This window comes from Rhipicephalus sanguineus, chromosome 11 (assembly GCF_013339695.2).
Source record: "Rhipicephalus sanguineus isolate Rsan-2018 chromosome 11, BIME_Rsan_1.4, whole genome shotgun sequence".
NCBI lineage: Eukaryota > Metazoa > Arthropoda > Arachnida > Ixodida > Ixodidae > Rhipicephalus > Rhipicephalus sanguineus.
The window spans coordinates 115,735,291-115,758,880 of NC_051186.1; the positions used below are offsets into that span (position 1 = coordinate 115,735,291).

The window sequence follows — 23,590 nt, forward strand, 5'->3', positions numbered from 1 at the left end:
ATTCATTGTTTATATATATTGCGTATTTGCGACACGTATCAATTTTTTTGCCACCAGACACATATACGTTTTCTTCGAACTGTCAACAAGGTCATTTGGGAAAGTCACCTTACATATTTTTTCTGCGTTATAGCCGCCACTCGACTATTTCTATATAAAGCTGCTGAGGTACCGCTCAAATTTACAGTTTGAACTTTCGTTGAGACGTACGTCAGCTTGAGGTCGCCATGTTTGCAAAGAAGAATTGCTGTGCCTTCGTTTTGTTGGCAGTTTGTTTATTGGTGATGTAAGTATTTTTATGAGCACGTGATAACATTTTAACAAATGCTGCTGATTTTTATGAAGCTTTCAGATGTTTATTAACGGGAATACGAACACGCATATAGAGGGACGAACACGGGCGCGCTACTTCTTGATTATTAGGAACAGGCGCATACCCCGGAATCTAGGCTGCCAGCTGTGTTTTAAGAGACATTTAAGAGCGACATGGTAGGGAAGCTAGCGGCCTAGCGAAGAAGCTCGGCCGGCTCGGCGGCTGTTTCGCTTGGAACTGTGTGAGCATGCCACCGTCGGCCTTCGGCCAGTAAGGGCATTGCTCCCAAAAAGGAGTGTGGCATACTAAGACAGCAAAGTATAGAACCCGACTCGCTAACGAATATACAAACAAACAAAACAAGGTGAGTTTGCGGTTTCTCAACTCCTTCTCGAGCGTCGCGGGTGCTAATATAGGCCTATGTACTTGACCGGATAAAATGAGCTCCTTTGCAATGAAGACGAGGCACGCCAAACTACAAACTCCCAAAAATAGGGCAGATCCTCTGCGAGAAAGTTAAACAGAAGAGTTCCTTTAACGAAACCCATTTCCTTTGTTCTCCGTTTGTGGTTTTGAATCGTCAGTAGCACAGCGACAGTGTCATTCTTTAGCGATTCTCGGCCTAGAGGCAACGCTCCGCGCCTGTTTCGCTTGGAACTGCATCACCCTGCCGCCTTTCGCATTCTGCCTATTGGCCGCGAGATCAAGCGTAGTCGCCGCCTGAGGGCTACTGGCTGAAGCGCGCCTAGTGTGGATTGCTCCCTGCGTCGTCTGCTAGCCACGTCGTGCTTGCATGTGCGCGTACGTCCTGCACATTCTCAAAGGGCGGTTTGTTCTGTTATGTTAGCACGATTTTAACTGCTCGTACGTATACCTAACATTGTGTACAGAAGCAAATGGGCTTGCTCGGCTGCATGCGCATTGTAATAAGATCAGTGAGCGCGACTTTCGAGAGGGCGGTGTATTGGTGTCGTACCCTTCGTTCGCCAGAATCATTTCAGTGTTGGTGCCGCTTTCTGGTTCAAGCACATCGTAAAGTGCGCTTGGCATAGTCGCAAACATGAGGATCATTAAATTGTGTGTAAATGCAGCGTTTTAGCGACTCCGTGGTCAACAAAAACGAGGCTCATGCACTTTCACGTGGTTATTAGGTGTATAACTGCGGTATTGTAGTTCATGATGACCTTTAGTTGCGAATAAATGTCCTTTTATTTTACGGTCGTGGTCCCAATACAGCGAAATATTTCTATCGGATGAAGTCTGAGATTTCGGTACTCAAACTGTCCCTCAAAAAAAAAAAAAAAAAAAAAACAGGCAGTGGAATGACACGGCAGTGATAAAACGATGTTGCCACGCGCAATTTGAACTTCGCACGAAATTTATGCAGAACCACCCGTGCTCTTAGCCCGACGGCGTGCCTGAGATATATGTCGTATATTTCACGCAAAACCTCATCCTTTTCTTCACATTTTCTTGAGCGTTTGTGTGGAGTTGTTATAAATTGACGGAAGGTAGCGGCCGTTATTATTCTGAAAAAAAGAAAGACACTTATTCCACAAAATAACCGGACCTTTGTTGCAATACTGTCGTGCACGTAATCAGTCGATGAAAACTTTGTGCTAAACACTCTTACTGCGTATGCGTATTCGCGCGAACAGTGCTATTGAACTAATTGCACAGGAATATGGGCTGGTATACATATGAACAAGAAGTAAACTCTTAAGTAATTCAGTCGTGCTGCAGCGGTGCGTAGTACACAGAACATAAGCTAAACACGTACAGAGAAAACAACAATATATGTATAGTGCGTAAGCGCAGACTGTCATCCAGGGCGATCATCCCTTTCATCTGCAGATTGCGCTTCTCTCACTAGTAATTGGAACGTTGGATGATCTTTGTGCATCAATTCAACAATGAGGAGTGTATATATTACCAGTATGCAGCAATCAACGCATTTTCTTCGCCAACAATCGGCTCAAACTGCTCACAACGAAGCGCCGCTGTGTGCGTTTGTATACGCGCCGCCGACCGCCTCTCCACACTAACGCGGTGACGCTGCTGCCACCTATAGGTCGATCTCGCGCCCAATAATCGCATTAGTAAAACATCTTCGCGAGAAGCTATTCGAAGCCGCATAGCAATGATACAAAGACGAGCGTCGTAATCACTCGGCTAACGAGGCACACTAGCAGAGCATAGCAGAGCCTTGTAGAGTATAGTGTAGCAAGGTAGTGAGAAAGGGAAGTGAGGACAAGAGATGCGAGGGTGCGTAGCGAGGAAAAGGGGGAGGGGAGAAAGTAACGCATAGGCTTTTATACTGTAGTATAGCAAGCGAGTGGGAAAAGGAATAGGGGGTGAAGAGGAGGGAAAGGAGGAGGGGAGGTGGTGAAGTACAGCATAGCCATGTCTACTGCAGATAGTATTGCAAGGGGTGGGAATTGGAAGTGATGGTGAGGAGGAGGGTAACGCCACCAGCTCCGGAATTTCCTCAGTATTCGCACCATTAGTGCGTGGCTGCCCCAATTTTTCTTTTATTGGGGGATGCTGATGCTCCGTAAAGACATTTATTGGGTGCAGTATAATATTGTGAATGATGTTGCAGCTCATTGAAACGTGCCAGACAACCATGTCACTCCGATCACCAACTGCCACCAGTGAATTAAGAAAAAGTATACATTTATTTTGCACCCAAAACTTGTTTTGAGGAGAAGGTTGCTGCGTTCATTCCTCTGAAGCAGCACCTGCTGCTATATTAGGCTCTCTTCTAGGCAGCATTGGTTTGGCCTTAACACGGGAGTCGCGAGCGAGAAAAGTCTCTCTACCGCGATGGAGTAGCACCAGCTCGTGTTATAACGAATAAAAGCACGGCCATATCTGTAATGGGGTCAACCAGTTACCGAAAAAAATTACGGGTGCTGCGCCGGCCTGGAGAGACAGCGGCATTCGTCGGCAAAAGCCGACAATACTGCCTCACCGATTTGGCCATCAGCGGGGAACTCTCCACCAACCTTCCCATGTCGCCGACCAGCGGCTCGGCTTTGTTTGGCTCAGCACAAAAAGTGTTTCTTTCTCAACAAGGTTGCAAGCTGGCCAAGTGGGAACAAGTCATTCATGGTGGTACTAAGCACGAACACTAGACGCAGGAAAGGCGAGAGAACAAACACGCAGCTCTGTCTTGCGCTGCGAACAATATCGTTGGGTCTCTGCTCTCTCGCGAGTACTGTGTCCCTTGTTCGCGCTTATTACCATTGTGGGTTTTCTTTCCTCTTATTAAACATGTTAGCTCCTTTTCGACAAATAAAAGTAACTAGGCACCCGTGCCTTTCAGATTATTGTGATACATTCGATACATCTTAAAAGTGTTTCACTACTGAGATACAAGCACATTTTTGAAATAGATATCGAGACAGATACGCCGATACACAAAAGGGTGTATCTCGATACTGTCCGGCGCTGGGGCTATCTAGTGCACTTACTTTTGTTTCCAGCAGCGTGTTCTGTTTGTGTCACACAGACGTAAATGCATTAAGCGGCCAGATTCATAGCAATGTTACGCGCTTGCCTCAAACAATCGCTCATAGCAGACGTACTGAAATAAACTAGCCAGCTTCACCGTCCTAAAGTCGCGAAGGCTCATGACACAGTGAAGCCTTCTCCGTCAATTCGTCTTGGCCTCACTTTCAACTAAAGGTCTGATGGAAGGCGTTCACGTCTAACCTCAGCTTCTATCACTGGAAGCTCGGATCTTCTGAGTTACGCCTGCGCTTGGCTCCGGCATGTCTTGCGCGAGCTTCTGCATCACAAGGACGTCATAGTTACCGTTCAGGCGCCCATTCCTGTTGACGCTTCTTCCTGCGGAACACGCATGACTTCACCTACCGCGGAACACTCGAGAGAAACCACCGTGCTTCTTAATGACATACGTTTGCCTCCTGGCCGTAAACAAATGCCGATTTCGCTCTTAGTGCATAAAATGTGGCACGCGGGAAGCTCAGACAAGTTACAGATAGCTTCTTTAGTTTTAGTGGACCGGAGGTGAGTAGTGGTGCTTGCACAAATTATGTGGCACATTCCCGCTAGGCTATAGCTATCGACACATTCTCATTTCTTTTTTTGTTGGACCGCAGAGTTGAGCAGTGGGTCTTGCCTAATTTGTGTGGTACCATGACGGATATATAAAAAAAAGGTGCTCCCTGTTGGGTGGCCGCGAAACTGCGTCTCGGCCCCGCTTCCCATCCCACTTGCTGTGGCGCCCCTGCAAAGGTAGAGCGGTTCACGGAGAAGCGCTTCCACGGTCGCGTTGGTACGCGTGACACTAACTCTGATCACGCCGTAAATAACGCGTTTTTTATTTGGACATTACAGGTTCAATGTTGAAGTCGTACGTAGGAGTGCCGATTACCCCATATATGAAGAGTTCGCCTATACAGGAGTGGCTATCTCTTCTAGAGTTGGCCTCAATACTGTCTATGATGGTTGCCCACTTGACTCACCCGATATGAAAAAGAGTTCTCGTTATTAGGAATTATTCTGATTGGATTTACGCTTTCCTTCATGAAGAAGCGGGGAGTCATGCAGGCACTGAGGAGGACCCACATGCCTTTCCTCCTGAAATGTAACTTTTCTCTATTTTTTCTCTGTAACTCATTTTAGCTCTTGCCAATGTTTCTCATCGGCAAGTCTCTCCCAAGAGCTCCTCTCGCCCCCGCACTTGGCTGAAACTCACCTTGTTAACCCGCCAAGTGCACCCCCTTGCCCCCCCCCCCCCCCCAAGGATAAAGTTCTGGCTACGTGCCTGGTCGTACGTTATTAAGTCAGATATCAATGTTCGTCAGCTTATGGAAAATTTAAGACTTCCAGTGTCATTAAAAAAGGCGTGTCGTTTTTGAGGCATCTTGTGAGGTAATAGCCCACCGGTGTCAGATATCCGTCTTTGAAAGAGGAATCATAACAAGTGGTTTGCTACTTGAGGAACTGCACCTGACTCTTTCTCGCAACTCATGTCAACAGGACAAAATACCTTCATTGTACACGAGCTGTTTCTTGCGCAAACTGGCCACTTCTGATAAAAACGGCAGCTTTCTCTCCTTCTTGCGCTTTTTGTAATGCATGAAGAGAGACCTCAACGTCCTTGCTGTTTTCATAACTTAAGAGGCGTTCCTTCATTTCATCTCGATCGGCCAGCCATTTCTGCAATTGTTCTCCTTGACGGTGCGAGGAAGTTTTAACCTTTGGGCTTTCTCGCGAGCTTTCAGTCACCTGCCCTAGCTACTGCGTCAAGAGCTGGATTCCGACGGCGTTTTCTGGGAATGCGCGTTTTTTATTGCCTGTAGTGTCTGTCACCGCGAGAGAATGTCGGTACCACACTGGGAAGCAAAAGCATCACATTGATGTTCATTTTACAGTCATTCTCAGTAAAACGTAATGAAGATATCAGCGACCTTTCGTTTGGCTCCCACTTCCTTCCTTTCCCCGACGGTCTATGGCGAGAAGTATTCTTCAGGCACGCTTCCCTACCCTGTAGATTCGTGATATTTCGCAGTAGCGTCTTTTTTGGCGTTTGAGTTGCACAGTGGCGTATAACAGCTTCGCGGCATCGCACCGATCGAAAAAAACCGGCTGCCACATGCACGCCCACCAAAGAACAGTACCCAAGCGCACGAAACAAGAGGCAAGGATCACACACACACAAAAAAACACACACGAGAAAGCACAAGAAAAAGCACATGAATACGCATAAATGATGAAAAAAAAACACATTCTAGCAGGAACGAGCGTCTGCTATATGTACCGAAGCAGTGGCGTCCTCAACAAAAACAGCGGCCGCAACTGCCAACTCAGCTGATGCGCGCTCGCCCATTATTAGGCGACGCGACGCAAGAGGACGCACCTTTTTTTTTTCTTTTATGTAGCGGCCGTGGTACTACATACTCGCTAGGAGCTGCGAGCCTCTAGGAGATGTTGCTGGAACACCGCGACCATAAACAGATTTGCTATTGAAAAGTTTAAATCAGTTAGTTAGTTTCAAATCGATAGTTAATGCCCAAGCAACTGAAAATGTTGCTACCGTGTTCTTAATGTTTATTCACAATGTGACTGAACCTGTAACGTCTCATACTCTGGCCTTTTATTTGCGATATTCAACAGCGACGTTCCAAAGGCGGATAACAGTTACGTTTCAAAGGCAGGTTCACGCCAATGTACACTTGATTTTTATCTTTTCGCGCTCACAAAATCTTATCTCTGCTCGGAGACTAGCGCGGATAAGTTGCGCTGTTCCCGAGAGATGGCGCCATACTGCGTGATCACGCCAAGCTTATTGTAAAATAAGCTTGGCGTGATCACGTAAAACACTATTATTCCTACCCTGTCGAAGACCAGTCCACTTGTCCAAATGTTCGATCCAGCGACAATCGCAACATAAAGATTCTTCATCCCAGTACCTAAGGTCCTTCCACATCTTTTATTCTTATTGTCAGCATGAATGCGTCGGCAGAGGACAAAATCCCTGGTATATTCTACCACCTATTGATTTCTGTGAAGAGCGACATTCATTACTATTCATTACTGTGAAGAGCTCTCGAAATCTAATGGCGAATCGCTGCGCCAACTTCGTGTGGCGCACTCCGCTGATAAAAGTTTGATGTCTATCTTCGTTATTTTTCAACATTAACATGGCTTAGATTTACCATAGCAAGCGTATTTCCTATGAAGAAACCTTGAGAAATTGACATCCTCATAATATCTTTTATTCGTACTCCCGAATTACAGCTTTTCAATTCAGTTTTGGCAATGCGAATATTTTCACGCCTCTCAATGTATCCTAAGCAGCACGTGACAAAGTACGTGTGGCAATTCTGAACACTAGAATTAACTGAAAACGTGAAGGTTGCTCACCAAATTCGTCAGTGTGATCGCCTCATCAATAGTACCTAACTAATATGCAAGAAGGTGTTAAAATAGGTACGCCCTGTTTATTACTCGTAACTATGACAGTTATATAAGTGTAAACCAAATTAGGCTTGACATCCCTCTCCAGAAACTGGATAAGCGCCGTACAATTAGATTGTTATGTCTTTTTCATCTATATGTCTACAGTGACAAGACGCGCTATCTTCCCCTTCAGCGAGCCAAAAACACGTCTAAAAGCCTCCATAATAGCCAGGATTTCGTTCGGTTTTTTTTTTTTGTAAATGAAAAGCGTATAATTGTTTTGCTTGCCCACATGCCGTTGCTTCTTCGAACTGCCTTTCCGGTGGTATCGCCACGTAACTGAATCGAGAAGCTTTTCGTGAGGATGTTCACTGACTGAATGGCTAATAACCCAATAATTATGTGTTATAAATGCCCGCTTTTTTGTATTCACGCTTTCCAACTACAGTAGCCTGCTAAGTGGCTCGCTTTTTCATTTTATTTGGTTGTCGTATCGTTTCTACTGCATTGCTTATCCTTTTACTGAATCTGTGTATATTATGCCATGTACTTATGTCGGTTGCCTTACCTGCTTTTATCTATCATAGTATTTTTCGCTTGTAAACCCTTTACACAATGTTCTTAGTGCACCTACAAGGTAAAATGAATAAATAAATGAAGCCTATGAGCTGTACTCTAGCAATTGCCCCTCTTATAGATACATTGTACCGGAAATGCTTACTTTATAAACTTCTGCGACCCACGAATAGCTGTGCATTGGAAAAATACTGAAACCGCCCAACGTAGCCGACAGCGCCACCGCGTACCGTGCGATATTACAAGCTAAAGAAATTTTTGTCCACTGTCTCGTCTTGTTTATTGGGATCGAGTTTGACTCCAAATCAACTCTGGCTCGGCAGGCTATAATGACGATTACTGCGTTACAAATATATTTTCTCAACGTAGATTTCTATTGCAGGAGTGACATGGCATTTGCGCCGAGAGGGGTAAGTATTGAATGGGTAACAACATCAAATTATAAATACTTTGGTACCCTTTACGCACAACGGAGCACCGCAACAATGGCTAGGCATGAGTTCTCGCGCCCTGTTGACAAGAGTTTAGCAATACCTACGCTGCACCTAAGGGAAAAAATTCTTGATTGTCAATCAACTGCAAACTGTGTGTAACTCGGTAAATTATTGAGAAATGCTCAGAAGTGAAATACTGAGAGCTAAAAATTCTATTGCTGGCAGCCGAGACTTCAAAATAAATAAAAATAGTTACCGAATATTCTGTAACGCCTGTTACAATGCCGTCAAGGAAAAATCAATTTAAGCGATTTCTTGGCATTATTTTTTCATCAACCGCTGGGTTCTGAGGGAATAGCTTCATTAGGCAAGCTCCTTTTGACTGCCAGCGATCGTTACCCATTCGAAAGTTTATTTCGCCTTTAGGAGCTCAAAGAAGACACGGTGCAACTATGGAGTGTAAGGAACCTGGTTGTGAATAGAGACTTGGGACACTCGGCATTATTTATTCGAATGGTGCTATTTAAAACAGAATGGTGAATCCGATAGCCCAAAGAAAACGTGCATAGATCACCGTTAGGCTTACTGAGGTACAAATTAGAGCTGAATAGGTAAGGAGCAACACTTATGTCTTCCTGAGCTCATGAATTGCAGCTATGGAATCCCCCTCCCCCCTTCCCCAAAGATTACTGTTGTTTCCCTCGCTTGCACTTATCAGGGTGCAATAGCAAAGACGCAAGCGACTACACGATTTTCACTCTGCAAGGGGATCGGTGTGGCCGCAGACAACATTTCCCTGCAAGGCCGCATAATAGCATAGCGGTGATAACATAAAAAACGCAACATATACGCGTCAAATTAGAAAAAATGAAATGTTTAGGGCATTTATGTATTATATTACTTTGCTAGTGACCTACGGAGCATTATTTCTTATTGCATACTAATGCGCTTTAGAAAAGTAACACTCAACCAGCACATATTCGTCCCTACATTCACCACGTTTAATCTTATGACATTTACTTCAATCAGTCGTATAGCCTCATGCATCCTTGTGTGTTTAGCTGTTTATTCAAAAGATTGTGATATTACTTTACTTCATCAGAGGCGTTTTATTTGGTTCTGGTTCTTGTATAGCTTCCACGCAGAGTCGGCATCGGATAACGTCATTTTTGGCAAATGGGCTGATGTCATACGGAGCCAAGAACGTCTGCAGACCCATGCAGACGTTTATGCTCGGGTGGATAGCGGAAACGTTTCTGCACGCACAAGCGCAAAGTGAAGCTCGCCATACGTATTATGGCGAGCTTCACTTCCGTCTTCCATCTTCCATTTCCATGTTCCATTGAAGAAGAAGCTGACGCCAAGTGTAGACAATGTGAGTTCGAGGAGACAATGGAAAACATGATGGTTGTCCTGAGTGGGCTCATGACGAGAATCTCAGAGCTGGAGAATGCATTGGCGACAGAGCGGGAGAAAACGAAGGCCATGGAAGAAAGGCTCAGGTCAGCCGAGGAGGGCCTATAGAAGGTCGTCAAAGGGAACAAAGAAGACGCAGATGACGGTGGAAGCATTAAGGCGACGACCACACATGAGGGAGAGGTGAAAGGATAATCAGGCATGACCAAGGCAGGTGCAGTGGTCGCAGGGCTAAGCTTCCGAGAATTAGTTTTAAGGGAGGGAGGGGACAAAGCGGCAGCGGTGACTCACGCTAGTCACCCAACCAGCAGCCAGGTGCAGGTTACAGAAGGTCATTATTGCCGGTTACTCAAATTTAGTCCGATGCGCAGAGGCAATCAAAGAAAGGGTGAAAGGCGATAAAAGAGTTTCGATAGGGAAGTTGCCCAGGACATCCGCTGGGGACAGTCATCAGGCAAGCGGGTGAAAAACTCGCAGCTAAAGCTGACAGACGTAACCTCGTGGTAATTGCGGGATGACATGTTGAATAAAGAATCGTCAGAATTAGCGATGACCTTGGTGAAAGAGGTGGACATGCGCACCGTGTCCTCGCCCCCGCCCTCCCCAGGGGCAAATTGTAGCATGCACAGTACCGGAAGTACCAGTACGCAACGGCAACTCGCAAAGAGCGCTTGTCGACGCAAGCAAAGATATATGGCTAATTAGTCGAGAGAAGGGTTTTCAGGTAGTGAATATAAACAGGGAGGTGCACAGGTGGAGCGGTTTCCAAATAGACAGGATTCAATTCGATAAGAGGCTTGATCATGAGGTGGGCTGGCGACTGGCAGGACGCGCAGTAGCTTTTTTGGGGGCATGCGGGCCCTTCGGATTCCGGTGTAGCTAGCAACAGGGAAAACAACCAGGACTCTTTCACGGGTAATATTGCGAAAAACAAGAAAAAAGGTCAAAAAGGGAGAAGGCGCCTGTTGCGATTAGTTACATAAATATGCAGGGTGGCAGAAAAAGGCAAAATGGCTAGAGATTGAGGAGCAGGTAAACAAAGAACAGATAGACGTTGATGCGGTTACAGAAACCCACCTTCGAGATTTGGAAGAGCCACCAGATGTTAAAATTGTGTTTGGGAAGGGTGCAACAGGATCATATCAGAAAGGAAAGGGGGGGGGGGGTAGGAATGCTAATTCACCGGGGCGCCAAATGCGTTAGAGTGAAACAGACGTGTTCAGAGAACCTCTGGGTTTTGGGCACAGTAGGTGAAAAGAAATCGTGGCTAGGGGTTGCCTATTTGTGGACGGGAAATAACTGCAGATAAAAGAATAAGGAGATAGTACATTGATTGAGTGCGGATGTTATGGAATTTGGTAATGAGGCCGAAATCATTCATCTGGGGGATGTGAATGCCCACAGACATAACCTTGACGGATATTCAGACACCAATGGGAAGTTATTACTATATCTCTGCGAGTGACATAGTCTGGAGATAGTTAACACGGGGACTAAATGTGACGGCGAGATCACGTGGGAAGACGGAAACAAACAATCAAGTATTGATTATTTTGTCATGTATGAAGAAATTTATCACAAACTGAGAGAAACGAGAAGAGACGAGGAAAGGATAAAAAGTTTGGGTAGTGATCATAAACGAATAACATTACAAATGGGATATAAAACTGGCAATAAGAGCACGGAATCAAAGTCCGGGACGTCGTATTTAATTGACAAGCAAACAATAAATATAGCCGCAAGAGTCCAGGAAGAAGTATGCAAAATACCAGACAAAGACTGGGAGTATTGTGAGCTGTTACATCTATGACGTAAGTGATAGGGAGAGAGAAGAAAACTATTTGCTGCAAAGGAAAGAGGAAGCAAAGTTCGTGGAACAAGGAAATCCGGGAAGCGATTGAGAAGCGGCGTGAAGCATCACGGCAGCATAGAAGGGCAAAAAAGGAGAAGCGGCCGCAGGAGGAAGTCAATAAAATATGGGAAAATATATTTAAGGATAAATCCATTGTTCGGAAATTGATCGTGGCAAAAATAAAGGTGAAAGTGAAGGCTGGGTGATAGAGATTCATGAAAAAAATGTGGCCGCACCTATGATATTTTGGAGCCACATAAAGGCGCTAGGTAGGAAGTCTGTCACAATGCACAGCATATTGTAGATGAAGGAAGAAATCAATTTGGGAGGGTACGAAGGTCTAGGTTACATCAGAAAGGTAACAGCCGATTCGCTTAAAAAGAGTGTCCAGGGAATTTCCTCGGTGAGTAAAAAGTGTGGCGGAGAAAGCAACCGGGTAAGAGCTAGTACTGGAGAATTTCAACTGGAAAAAGGCCGAAGGAAAATTTTTAAAGCGCACTGCCGCGGGTTTAGACGAGATTGCCGTTAGCCTCATTAACGAACTAGGACATTACACTAAATAAGCACTGCTGAAAGCCGTAGAAAAATGATTACACAACAGGCAAATGGAGGACAGTTGGCGAAAGAGTAGAATGAACTTAATATATAAAGGCAAGGGAGAAAAGGACAGGATTCGCTGGTATAGACCACTAACAATGACATCGGTACTATGTAGGTTGGCGATGCAAGCAGTAAAAATGAAAATAGAAACGTGGGCACAACATAACGCTAATTTAGGAGAACTCCAGTATGGATTTCGAGTCGACAGACGTTTAGACGGCAACCTGTTTGTTCTCACTCAGTGTACAGAAATATCTAAAATAGAAATTAGGCCCTTGTACGTGGTTTTTCTAGACATCACTGGGGTGTAAGACAACGTTAATCAGGAATTTTTTGGGATATATTGAAAGAAATCGGCACAGGCAACGACTGTATACAGCTTTTGGGGGAGATATACCGAGAAAATACAGTTTGCGTAGAATGGGAAGGAATATGTAGCAAATAAAACGTTCATATTAGCAAGGGGTTGCTACAGGGATGTCCTTTATTCTCGCTGCTATTCATGCTGTACATGGTGAATTTGAAAAAAAGCACTACAAGGTAGCAACATTGGTTTTAATCTGTCACAAAACAGAGCAGCGTAATCATTGAGCAGAAGCTTCCAGGATTATGTTATGCTGTCGATATTGTCTTATTTGCTGACAGTCGAGATGATATGGAGCAGCTGGCGGATATATGTGGACGGGAAGGTGAAGCTCCAGGACTAGGATTTAGTGTAACAAATTGTAGACTGATGGTATTGAATGATCCTTGTGATCAGGCGGTGTTAATCCAGGGCCAAGAAATACCAAGGGTGAGCGACTACAAGTACCTCGGAGTATCGCTAATTGAGGGCGACAGGTACATGGAGGTACATGAAAAAGCCGCGGCAGCAAATGGAAAGAGGAATGCTGCAATAATGAAGCATAGAGCGTTGATGGGGATTCAATAGGTACGAGGTGGTTCAAGGTCCTGAAAACCTCCTGTAAACACGCGGTGAATAACATTGGAGAGATCGTGTCTCCCTGCCGTACGCCCTTCTTTATTGGGATTCTGTCGCTTTCTTTATGGAGGACTATAGTGGCTGTGGATCCGCTGTAGATTTCTTCCATTATGTTTATATAGGCTTCGTCGATGCCTTGATTCCGCAGTGCCTGCATGACTGCTGATGTCTCCACCGAATCAAATGCCTTCTCGTAATCTATGAAGGCTATGTATAGGGGTTGGTTGTATTCCGCGCATTTCTCTATCACCTGATTGATAGTATGAATATGGTCTATTGTTTTCAGGGAGGTTTTCAGGGAGGTTTTCAGGGCCCTAGATTGGGAAGAGTTAGGGATAAGAGTTAATGGAGAGTATCTCAGTAACCTACGATTCGCTGATGACATTGCATTGATGAGTAACGCGGGAGACGAATTGCAGCTCATGATTACTGAACTGGATACGGAAAGTAGAAGAGTAGGTCTGAAAATTAATATGCATAAAACTAAAGTAATGTGGAACAATCTTGGCAGAGAACAGCGCTTTGCGATAGGTGGCGAGACACTGGAAGTTGTAAAGGAGTACGTCTACTTAGGACAGGTAGTAACCGCGGAGCCGAACCATGAGAGTGAAATAACTAGAAGAATAAGGATGGGTTGGGGCTCATTCGGCAACCATTATCAAATCATGAATGGTAATCTACCACTATCCCTGAAGAGGAAGGTATATAACAGCTGCATCTTACCGGTACTTACCTACGGAGCAGAAACCTGGAGACTTACAAAGAGGGTTCAACTTAAATTGAGGACGACGCAGCGAGCGATGGAAAGGAAAATGATAGGTGTAACCTTAAGAGACAGGAAGAGAGCAGAGTGGGTCAGTGAACAAACGGGCGTAAAGGACATCATAGTTGAAATCAAGAAGAAGAAATGGATATGGGCCGGGCACGTAGCACGTCGGCAGGATAACCGGTGGTCATTAAGGGTAACTGACTGGATTCCAAGAGATGGCAAACGCGCGAGGGGGAGACAGAAAATTAGGTGGGTAGATGAGATTAAGAAGTTTGCAGGTATAACGTGGCAGCGGAAAGCACAGGACCGGGTTGATTGGCGGAACATGGGAGAGGCCTTTGCCCTGCAGTGGGCGTAGACAGGCTGATGATGATGATGATGATGATGGTTCAAGGTCTGCGGAAAGATTTAATGGTTCCGGGGCTTACTTTTGGGAACTCAGTGGTGTGCATGAGGTCGGAGATGCCATCGGGAATGGATGTAAAAGAAAAGACTATGGGAAGCCTCGCGTTGGGTGCTTACTGGAAGACGACACCTGAAGCTGTAAAGGGCGGTATGGGATGGGCAGGCTTTGAGGCGACGGAAGCTCAGAGCAAAATAAGGTTCGAAGAAAGGCTAAGGAATATTAAGGAGCGTAGTTGGGCAGATAAGGTGTTCCGTTATTTGTATAGAAAGAGCTTGGACACACAGAGGAGAAAAAGTACTAGGAGGCTCGCTAGTAAATATATGGCTGGTAGTGTAAGCAATATGTCAACAAAGAGCGTTAATCGAAGTCAGAAGCGGAGAGAATTTACTGGATGGCAGCTATGGAGAAAAAACCAGCGTTGAGTAATTGCCGAAAGGGCACAAATGAAATAAGGAGGGAGGCATTCACGGTAATTCGAGGGGAAGCGCTTTACTGTTTGAAGCCAGATCGGGTTCCCTTAAAACGCGCAGTTAGGAGGCAAGATTCGGTGATTCGGTAAAGAAGAACAACGCACATGCTGCGGGGAAGAAAAGGAAATGGCGGAGCATGTTTTGATTGAATGTGGAGATATCCACCCAGGTGTACGTTTGGGCAGGAGCCTACATGAAGCCATGTGTTTTAGGGACAACAATGAAAAGCTTAACCCACCCGCGATTTAAATAGGTAAGAGACGGTTAGAGTATTGGTGGCAGAAAATTAAAGAGAAATGGATGAATAAACTTTGTTTCGGTCCCTCGGAACGCGCCCTAGCACGTTGCGGGCCGCTCCCACGTCGGAACAGAAAGACCAAGTCTCTCTGCTGCGTCGCGGGCCCGTTGGACTGCCCATAGTTCCGCAGCAACAGTCCGGAGCTTGTAATAGCTTCTTCCCATTTTGACGGCGTGATGACTTCGCCGCCGTGTAACGCGGGGCACCGCGAGAGCATATGTTCGAGATTAGCGATATCTGCGCATAATGAACATGCATTAGTTGGCTGTATTTCAGGATAGATCTTGTGCAATAGCGCGGGGTTAGGGTACGCCCCGACTTGAAGTAGCCTGAGTGTCAGAGCCTGTGGTCTGCTTAATTTTCTGTGTGGTGGAGGGTACTGTCTCCGCCCCAGGTAAAAATGTTTGGTAATTTCGTTATACGAGGTGGGCGGGTCCCGATTCTCCAAAACCTCAGCGCGCCCTCCGGTAGCTACGCGGTCTACTGGTCCTCGCACAGCTATGTGGGCCGACTCATTGAGATTTGGCGGGGCTCCCTTGATCTGTCCCATGTGAGCTGGGAACCAGACGAGTGTGTGTGTGGCTCGATGTTCTTGTCCCGGAGGATCCGCAAGGCCGGTTCCGAGATGGTGCCCTTGGCAAATGCTCTAATCGCTGATCTCGAGTCGCTGTAAATCGTGGACCTCTTGTTGTCCAGCAAGGCTAACGCAATCGCAGCTTGCTCCGCTATTTCGGCTGCTGTCGTCCGGACCGTTGTCGAGTTCGTGATTATCCCCTCGTGGTTGATGCTCACTGCCACATACGCCTTCCCCTCGGGATACCGGGCCGCGTCGACGAAGCAACAGTCCCCGGCCTGATCGTGAGCCCTTTCTAAAAGAGCCTTTGCCCTGGCCCGTCTCCTACCATCGTTATGCTCGGGGTGGACGTTTCGCGGGATGGGGACAACGGTGATTCGTCCTCGCTGTTCACGAGGAATGCAGCAGAAGCGAGACTCGATTTCCGTCCCTGGAGTCCCCAACTCCCGCAGAATGTTCCTACCGGAACGCGTGGTGGACAGCCTGGCGAATTGCGCCCTCTCCTGAGCCTCCGCAATTTCTTCCAGCGTGTTGTGCATTCCGAGACGAAACAGTCTCTCCGAGCTTGTGTACATAGGGAGCCCGAGAGCTCTCTTGATGGCCTTCTTGATTAACGTGTTGAGCTTGTCACGCTCCGCTCTCTGCCAGTTGTGCATGGCTTCAACGTAGGTAAAGTGGCCCATCACACAAGATAATCTCGTAAGGCTGGTGCACGCCTTTGTGATTAAAGAGAAATGACAAAAATAAATATTGGAAAAAAATAAGGGCAGTCTGCTGTAAAGGGCAGAGAACTGGACTTAGAATTTACGTCTTTTTTCCTGTTGTAAGATATATTTTATCGAAGTAGAGGCATTAGGTCATTTAAATTAAAACAAAAAAAGCAAGAAGCTAAAACAAAAAGCAAAAAGCCTGGTGGCACATGTGTCACCGCCCCGTTATAAAGGGGAAACTCATAACATCCATCCATCCATCCGGACGTGCGTTCATGTCCCGGCCACGGCAGCCGTATTTCGTTGTAGACGAAGTGAAAGAACACCCGTGCGCTTAGATTTAGGCGCATGTTCATGAACACCAAGTGCTATAACTCTATCCGAAGACCACCACTAAATTGTGCCTGATAACCATACCATGGTTTCCGCACGTAAAACCCCATATATTGTTAATATCGTGTCCTAGACAGATACGCGTTGGCGTCAACGGACCGACAGTCACGTGCCACTGCTACCTTATTTGGTTGATCGCGCCTTTCAAGCAACCCGTGAAATGGACCTGCCTACAAAGATCAAAGACTTATGTGCGATCGGTCGGTGAACCTTGAAATATACTTTGTCGGCGTCGACGCGAATTGTACAAAATTCATGTGACATCTCAAGCGCTGCTCCAGGCTTTAGTCCTTTATCGGATGATCTCCGTGTAAAGCCTGTTCCACATACTGCGACTGCAGCGAAAAAAAAATAAACTTGAAGGACGCTTGAGCTTCGCTTTCAAGTGTAGAACGTGATACCGACAGAGGACCGTGTTCGTATCGCCTTCCCAATCGTTAGCCTCGCTTCGCTACTCGGTGGACGAATAAACCGTGCAGCAAGGAAAGCCAAAGTGCGGACTCCGGCTCGTATATCCATGCAGGCGGCGCGACGTAACCCTACAGGGCGCGTCCGCTTAAAGCGCGCCCGTGGGCCCTTGGCGCCATCTGCCACGCTGAAACACCTCCGAGATGCGTGTTCCACGAATGCTAAATTGTGTATATAAAAAATTACGCCATTTCCCGCTAAAGAGGACCATGAGGCGATGCGAAGCCGGAGCACATGCACGATCGTGTTCTGTTGGCGTTCTGTCGGCATGCTACCGACCTCGCGTCGTGGAACGCGAAGAGGAACGTTACGCGCGTCTTGTCTTCCCTTAGCCTGGCCGTTAATTCTCACAGGGCGAGCGGGGGACGCAGTCGGCAGGCGTGCGAGAGGGGGGCAGCGTAGGAGAGGAGACAGAGGGGGAGGAGACGGGCATGCGCTGGTGCTCATCGCGGCGTTGCGCAGGAGAGAATTTCGGCATGTCTAGCCCGCGTTTAAGAGGAAGAGTGGAAGGGGGGGTGTAGAAGGGAAGTGGAGAGGGGGAAGGGGAGAGGGGGAGGGGGTATGTGCGTGCGCAGTAAGGGCGGTCACGCCGCACACCACCACCACCACCACCACCGGATTGAACTCCGCCATAAGGTACTTCGCATCTAATAGCTCCGCCGTGATTGTGCTAGAGGATGCATGTGCGCTGGCTAAGCGGCTAAACGCATCGCGCCACGTAGCTAGGGGTTGCAGGTTCCAATCCCTAAGCTCCGGAAATTCTCGCTACCTGCGGTTCTGTATCTTGCACTTAAGGCTAAGCACGCGGGCCGCTGGCATATTGCCTCCGCCGAAATTCGGCGCCGCCGCCGCCGCCACCGCCGGGGTTAGTTCCCGCAACCTTCGGGCCAGCATTCAAGCACCATAGCCACTACACCACCACGGCGGGCGAACTGTAAGCAGAATAACAAATTTCAAGGCAATTATTTGAATAAATGTGTTTTCTTTCGGTAATCTCGAACGATATACCCTCATGTGTAAAACGCTTATAACACCTAGGTGCGAGGTTTACTGCTCTGGTAGTAGATGACGTAGGCGCAAAAACAAAGCTTAAAGTCTATTTTGGTTCGCGATGGTCTCTTCCGTCTGTTCGACTGATTTCATGACGTCTCCTTAAAAACAAACATTTTTCAAAGGACACTATCAATGAAAATACATCGCGGTTTCGAAGAATACCTGTAAAATGATGACCAAGAAATATCACCTTACCGCGTGTAAATTGCACTCTCGCTAGAGAAGTACTTGAAGAAGAGAGATAAGTCGCGGGAAAGAATCTTTGCATACGTCCACCGAAATGCGCCTCAAGATCGGCGGCATTCACACTGGCGAATACTTAAAGTTGATGTGCCGTTATGACGCAAACGGTGACTATCCACCCCGTGGGTGCAGTTGAAGGGACTGCACTACCAGGTTCATTTTGCTTTTGTGTTTGCGGAAATAGTTCAACAAATTATTGTTCGATGAAAAAAAACACACTTGCCTTTTACTATTATTTCCAGGGTACCAGAGGCAGGGTCATCGAGTTGAGGGATGCGGCGGCCGCCGCGGCTGCGGCTGACACTGCACCTGCAGCGGAGGCTCGGGCCCTCGACGATGCAGAAAAATAGCAGAAGCCAGGTTCTGCGAGTCATAAAGACTGAATAAAAGTACTTTCGATTTGAAAAGTAGACTGGTTAGTTCGCATCACAATTTTTAAAAACTATCTTCACTTGAAAACACACAAATATCGACAGGAGAAAACTATATAATTTTATTATATTTAAAGTACTCTTTGGTTCCCCTTCGAGCCTCCAGGAATATATTAGGTTATAGTCACGACAAAAGCTGCAGATTTACTTAGTAACCTTGGAAAGATGAGGCAGCGCTCTGCGTCTCGAAATAATTTGTAATATTGTGAACATGTCATTCCCGAGTAGAAACACGCTCACCTCACGCGATGACGTAATGTGTTGAGCAAGTAAACCATCTTCTTCTTTTATTACGCAGCAAACCATTAATTCTCACACGACTACAGTGACAGATGTGCACCTGATTGATCCCATTAGCGACTAGAAAACTCAGCATTGCATATAAGATACTGACCTATGGCGATACAGTGTACGGGTCTCTGTATCTCTTTCACTAAACCTCGTGCTATGAAGGGCTCCTGAGGGACTGGGTAAATTGCCTGATGAGTTTACAGCCCTCGAACCGATTGCGAAAACATTTCGTTGAATCCATCGAAAACCAGCTGAGCTACACTGATTTGTTCCGCTCTTTAGGCGTTTTATCTCTTCTCTCGTACTTAGAAGCACGCTGTAAGCTACACAAGGAGGGACCGCACACGGGAAATTACGTCAGCCCGTTCCATGATCTCGAGCAAGTGATGAAACATGATCGCTCCCTCCCATTGTGATTCCTGCGCGCGAGTGTGGCTCACTGAGTAACGTTAGACTGTGGACCGTGTTGCCGGCACGTGGTGGCACCCCGTTTCAAGAAACGCATCTGATCCTAACGGCGCTCATGGTTTGTGTCACTTATCCGACAATTACAACAATCGGCTGCATGAAGTCATAAAGGAGGTGTCCCGCCCACCTAGGTGACTGACGACGGGCCTCTGTATGAAGAGAGTGCGCTTCAGAAAGTCGGCAACGGTGCGCTCCGCTTGTAAACGCCCCTTGCCACGCACGAGTGGAAGATTTCCCTGAGCTGTTCAGAGCAGCGCCTGCTTTACGCACGTAGTGTTTTCTCACGAAGGCTGATGGCTATATGACCCCTTTAACGTCGCTAAATGTTACACATTCGTTACGTGAAAGGCGCCTCCGGCTTAAAACTGTGGCCAAACGAGCGCAATTACCTATTCCCTCGAGAGCTGCCACTGCGCACTCATTCGTCCCTACCGTAAAACAGCAAATACAAGCTCCTGAGTGCAAAAGCGGGGGTGATGCGCTTTATGAGCTGCTATGTTAATGTGCACAAAATAAACATCTACGCACATAACAGGGAAGTGTTTGCGTGTTTTTACGTAGTCGTATATCCTTCAGCATCCTCATATCCTTAGTTTTTACTAAACGGTTCGCATTCTAAACGTACAACCGCGAAACCCGCCGCTTCTATCTATCAGTCACAGTATGGCTAATAAAGCATCAAAGTACAGGTGTCTCGCGCTCTTTCCATCTTATATGCAGAACAACACAATTACGGATGGCAAACGATAAACGCTCCGCTTAAGGCCACTCCGCGTGGTGTGACCTCGTTAAACAATATTTTGTCTAGCCGCATTAAGCGTATTAGTATTTCTTGATTTACTTCATATATGTTTATTATGTTCGTACGAACATTAACGCTGAATACGGAAATTATTTGGAGCGGGCCTTAATAATCTTCAAATGCCATGTAAAACGCTACACGTTACGTAATTGAGCTTAATTATATCAGAGAAATTAGATCAACTTAAGCGCTGTGTTGACGCATATCTTGGACTACGTAACACCCGGACCTCCGGTCGAAAGAACAGATCATCGCTAACATAAATTAGCACTTTTGGACGCTTTTCTGTACCAAGAACCATTTATCGTGCCACTATGATCCTGATAAGCCACAGAATTCGTGAGCGTCACGCTGAGCGTACCGGGGACTAGGCGGTAGCGGCAACAGCTCCGCACTACGCGGAGGAACGGGGGTGCAGATTGCAACGCGATCGCCTGCGCCTGGCGCAAGGAACGCGAAAAATCTTCGATCCCGGGGTCACGGAGACACCGGTTTCCCCGAGGGAATGAATTTCCGCGACACCAAAGCAACTGCACCGAATACCAAAAGCCTCGAACCGAGCAGCAGCTACAGCGGTGGCACTCCGACGACAAGATCAGACGCTGGAGAACAGGACTCACAAACAACACTGTGAAGATGTGCCTGAAAATATACCTTAAAGGGCCCCTCACCAGGTTTGACAATTTTGAGCTAACGAGCGCAATGCATACACTGGGCGTTCACGATCACGTCTGCCAAAATTTGCAACGCTACGCGCCGCGGAAATGGGTCAAATTTCAAGGTGAACGCTGCCTGCCCTTCCTCTCGCGGGCGCGCGCTTTAGAGATTGAGGGGATTACGTACATGAGAAAATGGCGCTACGTAGATGGTAGTGCTGTGACGTCGCTCCTCTACGTAGACGACTGTGCTCTGACGTCGCCAGCAGTAGCACGTGACGCTGCGATAAATATTTGACACGACATGGGTAGTTTGTGTAATTTGTTGCCTGAATAGATTAATAAAACTTGAGAGAAATAATGAGACACACAAAGGGAATGTGTGCGTCTTTTTCGGTTTTTTTTCGTGAATTGCAGCGAGATGCGGGGCTAATGTGCCTCCCTTTCCCATGCGTTCGTGCCCCGCGGTTAGCGCATCGAGCAGACGCCAGCCCTGGAAACGAATTTAATGTTCTGGCGTGTTCGAGCACTCATTATGCTCGTTTATTCTACCGCGTCCAAGTAAACGCAAAGGGGCACTGGCTCATGATACCGCCACTCTCGTGCCCGTACAAATGTGTAGCGTCATCATCATCGCAATTCATAGTCATCGTCATTTTCCAACCACCGCGCCGCGTCTCTCGCGCAGCTCATGTTCAGAGCTCGAAGCGCGAGCAGTTGAGAACGAGCTCACGCTCCGGGAAGCTGGACGCCGGTAGCCGCTGCCGCTCTGCTTGTACTAGGGCCCTCGAATAAAGTGGCGAGACTTCAGCACGGCCACGTCGGCCGCCTTCACGTCTCTCTCTCTCGCTACAATTGGTGACCCGGACAACCACGCCCTTCGACGAGCGGCGCTGCCATGTTGCCTTCACTCTGCCCGCCAGTGAAGCCGTTCCACCCGGCCTACCCCCGAGCGTGGTTTATGCAGCTCGATGCTATTCTCGCACTGAATGGCATCACGGCACAGCCGATGATGCACGCCGTCCTATTCCAAGCGCTGCCGGTTGAGCTACACCATCTTGCTGCCGCAACGACACCCAGCCCGCAGCCATATGACGATCTCTGCGCTGCGGTGCTGGCCCGCTACGGCGAGACGTACCGCCCGCTACCGGGGACCCGTGAGTTCCGGGTTTCCCCTCCGCCAACGCGACCAGTACCACCCGGCCCGCAGCCCTCCCATGACCGCGACCTACCTTCCCCGGCTACGTCTCTTTCAACCTCTCGTCCGGCCACCAGCGCAGCGGTTCCCGCGCCGGACGACCAGCCCGACGATGTTCAGGTTCCTACGCCCGAGGTTCCTGCGCCCGACGACGTTCCTGCTGCCATCGGCCACTCTACTGAGAGGTCTGTTTTTTCGACAGCCTCGGCCCACGGTCCTTCAGACTTGCCGGCCTCCTGCACGTCTTCCCCGACCTCCACGGCCCACGACACTTCTGACACGTCAGAAGTGTCGTGGGCCGTGGAGACACGGCTACCTCGGCGCACGCCCTGGAGCCTGCCGTAGACAGGGACATCGTGACTCCCGCTGTACGACCCCCAATTGCGGAGGCATCGTCAGCGATGTCCAACGAACCCGCCTTTTCGACCTCGACACTGTGCGCATCTTGCCAACAGGAACTACCATCATCCTTGAAATCTCCCGCAGCAGACGTTCAAGCCCATAACCAGCTACGGCCGATCGTGCGTGACGCTGCAACGATGACAGAAAATCCCGAGGACCACCCGCCGTGCTTGCCACAGGTAGACCAGACCGCGTATGCCCTACCGGCCGCGCAGGCATACAACCCACCTGCCGCCCCGCACACGCGCTCTCCTTCACCTACTAAACTTCATTCTGCGACTACAGCTGCACCGTCTACCAGTCTCTCCAGCACGGCTCAGCACACCGAGATTAGTCGCGCCATGTCTATCTGCAGCGCACGCCTCGCGGCTCGTCTGCACTCTACACGGCAGACTATGGAGCAGCCGCAGCCAGTAAAGTGCCACCACCAACGCCGTTACCGGCACCGTCGCCACGCCAACTGCGTCGCCCGCCCAACCAGGCGAAGTTCGCACCGACGAACGTCTAAATCAACTGGCCAAGATGTACTACGCCTACGCTCCACTCTGTCTTTAAGTCACATTTACCCGAGTGTGCGGACGAACCGCCAGCATCACAAGAGCTTGTGTGTGTGCCAATTTCGCTGGGCTGCACAGCGGAATTTCTCGGCCCACTACCGATTTCCACGACATCGGTGTCGCTCGCTCCTTCCAACAGCGTCTCTTCGTCGCGACCCTCGCCCGCTGCGCTGCTCCCAGAGTCGCCCCCCAGAGGCCCTGTCATTTCTGACGGCTACCTTCAACGTTAACGACCTGGACTGCCCACGGACCCTATCGTTTCGCGACATGAACATTCCTGTATATACGCCCCCAT

General features: G+C 47.9%; 1 long non-coding RNA gene across 1 annotated transcript; it reads left to right on the forward strand.

The window, feature by feature from the left end:
* The first annotated feature begins 200 nt into the window (after window positions 1-200).
* Window positions 201-18,897, forward strand: LOC119373441 (uncharacterized). Its single transcript, XR_005179863.2, has 3 exons — window positions 201-286; window positions 8,205-8,232; window positions 18,733-18,897. It is a non-coding gene; the product is annotated as an uncharacterized LOC119373441 (long non-coding RNA).
* Window positions 18,898-23,590: the final 4,693 nt, after the last annotated feature.